The following is a 5481-nucleotide window of genomic DNA, read 5'->3' on the forward strand; positions in this document are numbered from 1 at the left end:
TAAGTAGGCAGTCTTTGTGTTAGAGAGTATGACTCTAAGTTTGCCAAGAGTCTCGTTCCAGCTGATATGATGGTCAGGAAATGGTACCGAATGAGTGGCAGAAGTGTAGAATTAAGATGATGGCTTCAAATCGTCTCGAACTTGTGGGAACAAATGTTAAGTGTTCACACCAGTGGAAACAATCAAAGTGGGTGAAAATAAATGTTTTACTGGGGACAGAACTTCAAAGTTTGAAGTCATAGAGTGAAACAGCACAGAAACAATCCCTTCGGTCCAACTCATCCATACTTCCCATGTTTCCCAAAACTAAAATACTCTCACTTGTTTGCATTTGGCCCATATCCCTCTAAACCTTTCCTATTCATACTCCTGTCCAAATGTCTTTTAAGTGTTGTAACTGTACCTGCATCTACCACTTCCTCTGGCAGTTTATTCCATACACAAAACACTCTCTGAGTGAAAAAGTTGACCCTCAGGTCCCTTTTAAATCTTTCTCCTCTCACTTTAAAAATATGCCCCCTTGTTTTGAACTCCCCCACCCTAGGGAAAAGATCTTTGCTATTCACCTTTTCTATGCACATCATGAAAAGTGATTGTGCATATTGGCAAACTCTGTAAATATTGCTAACATTTTATGAGATGTTTCTGACATGTCATTAAAATCTTCATCCAGAATACCATATTGAAAATATTTTAAAATGGAAACATAGAAAATTGCAAATGCCAATGATTATCACCCATTTATCATCCAGCTACTGAGTTGAATAGCAGAGTAGGTGCAACTTGTTTGGTTAAGGCCAATTCTTGCAAGGTCAACTCGTATTAATGAGTTGTAAATTTAGGATACTTACACACACATCAGTTATCTATCATCCCAGGCATGTACAGAACCTGAGTAGAATTAAACATCTCACAGTGATGACATGACAACTGTAGCAAGCAACCTGACATAAGCTGTCAAAGTGGCAGATTATCCCAGAGCACAGTCAGGGACTACACAAGCATATGATCAACAAAATTCTTTACCCAGGTCAGAGAAGCAAATTGTCTGTTTAAATGAAATAACCAAATCAAAAGAGTATTAAATCAGACCTCAAATTAAAATATTTTTAAATGAACAAAAAAGAACATTTGATAGTGATGAAATTTAAAGTTAAAAATCTACACTGACCCTCCAGTTTTATAATTTTGGTTAAAAAAATAGACTATTTTCTGGTGGACATTGTATGAGGCATTAGCATTTTGTTCGAAGAGATACCTCAGCCAAAGTTAAAAGTCAAAACGACACAAGCTTTTGGACTGGTCTGTTCCAATACTAGAAGATGGTTTTGCATTCACGGTTATTAGTTACAGAAAACCATCAATGTCGACCTGTTATGGGTCAATGTCAACACGAAGGAACAGCTGCACCACAGAAAAGGTGATGTGCCAAAAAAAGGAAGTGGATCGTCAGCGTATCTAAGGTCAGAACCTCTTACAAAATACTCGTCATTTGTGGTGCTTTTCAGACACAAGCTCATTTGAAAACATTGGGAAGTAAGAATTATTTCTCTCCAAGATGGTTCCAGGATAATAACATAATAGATTAATTAAAGATGGAGTTTGGAAGCTGCCAAATTGATTGTTTAGTTGAATAAATCATGATGACTGTCATCTCTCCAGGTTTGCTACCTGTGAGAGACAAGTTAACCTGAAATGGGTAATATATAGATGGTGCCTAATGATAAAAAGCACGAGAATATGTGCACCCTCTTTATGAGCTGACTCCACTGCACTATGTAATAGCTTATTCTTGGCAAACTCCATTTAATCCTCACGAGACTGTAATTGAGACACTTGATTGCCTTAATCCACCCAACAAAAATTCACAGCAAGCCCAAGGCATAAAGTTGCTAATATTGACATTTACATCCACTGATGGCCAAAATACCCAGATTCTGTCACCCTGTTATTAAACATATTATCATTTGTCCATGGCAGACCTTAACTTTTTTTCTGCATGTTGGTGTCTAAATGTAAACAACTCTATTCATAACCTGTCTCTATATATTTATGAATACCATGTGCCCTAAATTTGTCTTGACCAACTTTAATCTGAAAAATCCTACACCTGATGAAGGAACAGTGCTCCAAAAGCTTGCGATTTCAAATAAACCTTTTGGACTATAACCTGGTCTCGTGTGACTTCTGACTTTGTCCACCCCAGTCCAACACCAGCACCTCCACATCACGAAAAATTCTTGTTTACAAAAATGCCACAGACTTGAACATGTACCATGACTCTACAATTATGTTCGATGTAGATCAGAACGTTGTCACCTTATAGGTACCAACCATCAGGAAAGATAGATTTTCAGATTACAAGATTAACTTGTTAAAAAAAATGACTGCCACATACTGGTTCTTGAAATTTAAAACACAGATACATCCGTACAAGCAGTATTACTGAGAAAGGTCCTCATTAGCTCATTTATCTCCGTCCTTTCATCACATTCCACACCATTCATGGTATTAGGGCAACTATGTTGTAGCCATCCTTGATCTTTCACAGGACAACCCTGTGAACTACAGGTAGAACCCTGTGCATTATGGTACTACAGTTGATTCCATGGATGGTAGATGCTGTAACTTCATCTTGTACTGATTAGTTCTCAAAGTCTGTACGTGTAGCTCTAAACTGTCTTGTAAGTGTACATGAAGCATGCCTTGTAAATATGCAAAAGAGCCCCTATAGTTTATTAGTTTCCCTCATAACACATTGAAGTATTATAATTTTTTCGATCACATGGCATTTCCATTTCACTTATTGCTCCAATATAGAACTAAGCACTGCTAATCTTATGAACCTTTTATATAATTGAACAATCTAGTTAAATTTTAGCTCTCAGTAATTAACAGTACAGAGGTCTGTCAGGCACTTGATTGAAGTCATGTGCCTTCTCAGAACAGTTTGCTATTCCAAGTGATTTTCTGACTCATTTAAAAAAATGACGTACCTTCAAAGAACTGACCCACATCTATCTGCCTCTATTTTAATACCTCAATCTTAAAATATAATAATACTATCTACACTTCATCGCAGAGATTAATTATCGATGTGACTAGCGATAGAGATGGAATGGTAACACTATAGTTTTCAAAATCATTCAGTAAGTCCAAAATTACAAGACCATCAAGTTTATCAAGTGCCTTTAATAGAATTCGATTAAGGATGAATAGCACATTGCTGTGAAATCTGCAAATATTGTGCATATGGGATTTATTTGTATACAGTAGCACTTTACAGAGAAATGATAAAATAGCACAAGTGAAGCATTAGATTAAGCTACACAATTTCTAAGCAATCAAATTGAACTTGAGGATTCATTATAGTACACATGGGGGTAATTTTATGGAGACATCATTGGTCTTGTTTGCCAATTAGAGAGCTGGCAAGAGACTTGCATTGTCTCTTCTGGACATGCCATCAGCATAAGTGGTCACTTACAGGTATTCCTTGGAATTAAGGATGGAAATGCTGCCCAACAGGAGTTGCTGGCCAAACAGAGGCCAGGAACCCTTCAACTCACTGGCTTCACCAGGGAGATGGTAGCTGCTGTGGGAATGACACCCGCTCAAGGCTGAGGATCGGGAAGTGGCTCCGGACTGAGCTAAGTCATGGAGGGAGGGAGTTTGTAGGACTGAGCTTGTAGGGGAGTGGAATCAGGAAAAACAGCAAGGGAGTTACTCTGTGGAGGCCACCAGCCTTCCTGATGCTGGGTTCCCAATCAGGCACTGAGTACCTTTGCACAAGGGAACACTCCCCCACTGTCCCCAACTTCACCCGCACCCACTTCCAGCAGATGATAATCAACTAACACCAGTTTATTTGTCATAGTCCCTATATAACACAGACCTGCCTCCAGCTGGCTATACTAGCAGCAGTGAGATCAGGCCCTTCAGTGCTGGTTAATGAGTCATTTACAGACAACACTGGCTGGTGGGATGGAATATTCAACCATGGGCCTTTCCACCTCCAAACTAATTTTAACAGAGGCAGGAAAGACAGCAGGGAGCTTATACACCATCTTCCTCCATGAATAAATGCCCTCTGTGCTTCCAAACACACCACAACAGTGGCCATAAATCTGTCAGCACAAATTTTCAGGCCAAAAGCCCTAATTATTTCTTCGAAAAAGTTTTAGGACCATACTTGTTTGTGCTTTAGGCTTGCACTTACCTGGATTTAGATTGAACTAACTGCCCAGTGATTCCTTACACTGAGCATAAACAGATATGTAGCCCATTAGTCTGGGCTGGAATTGAATTCATATTCCAGAGGTAAAAAGTCTATGTTATGACGATCCTTCAGCTTAATTTCCACATACTTCATGATTCCAAAATGCTAAAGAACTGCAGATGATGGAAATCAGAAACAAAAACAGAAATTGCAAGAAAAATCCAGCAGGTCAGGCAGCAAATCAGAACTGAAGAAGGATCTCCCCAGATGCTGCCTGACCTGCTGAGTTTTCCAGCAATTTTCTGATTTTGTAACTTCATTATTCCATGTGCCATTAAAACACTGAATTCCTGTGTTCATGGCATTTACTATTACACAATAGTTAATACTATCTTATTGCCAGCCTTATTATTGTTTCTGCACTTTCATCACCTCATATGAGGTTAATGCAACTTTTAAAGTATAAGCATGTACTCCAGGAAAAAGTATCACAATGGCACAGGACGTTACAGCACTAGCACGTTGTATCATGGATTCCGTTCACATGTGAAAGTCTTTACCTCAGCTGAACAACTGTGATGGGATTTTAAGGGAAAGCTCGTCTCCTCCACACAAGATGGGGGATGATAATGTGAATGAATGTCAAAGCAAGATGCTTTTAATCTGATGGTGGACTGTTTCAGGACAGACCTGAAAGAGTCTCTGGAGAAGGTTTACATCAGCAGTGTAGATGGGTGGAGCAAGCTAACCGAACACACTTAACTGAGTTACAGCAGAATGTTTTACGCTGCAAAATGCAACACAGTTCGTATTTCCCTTCAGTATTCCACAATGTTGCACTGGAGTTATGTTTTTTGCCTATTGCTAGCTGTGAAAACTGCAATATAAAAATTCCTTTAAAAGGTTAAAGTTTGCAGCTGCAAATGCATCTGCTGGAAGATGATGAAAAACTCCACAATATTTGCACGTTGGTTGTACAAAGTTCTGCAGAGAAATAGGAAAGGTTAAAAGGAGCAAGAGCTTAGAACCATTGCAACAGATGAATTGAGAATTTAGACATGATCACTTATGACAGCAATGTCAGCACACAGGACAGTGTTGTAGGTTCACGGCAAAGTTCACAGCAGAGAAATAAATTGTTGTTGTAACATAAGAAACTTGGGCAACAGCAGAGACAACAAGGTGCAGGGCTGGATGAACACAGCAGGCCAAGCAGCATCCTCTCTGCTCCTATGATGCTGCTTGGCCTGCTGTGTTCATCC

This window comes from Rhincodon typus, chromosome 11, assembly GCF_021869965.1.
Source record: "Rhincodon typus isolate 14 chromosome 11, sRhiTyp1.1, whole genome shotgun sequence".
Lineage (NCBI taxonomy): Eukaryota > Metazoa > Chordata > Chondrichthyes > Orectolobiformes > Rhincodontidae > Rhincodon > Rhincodon typus.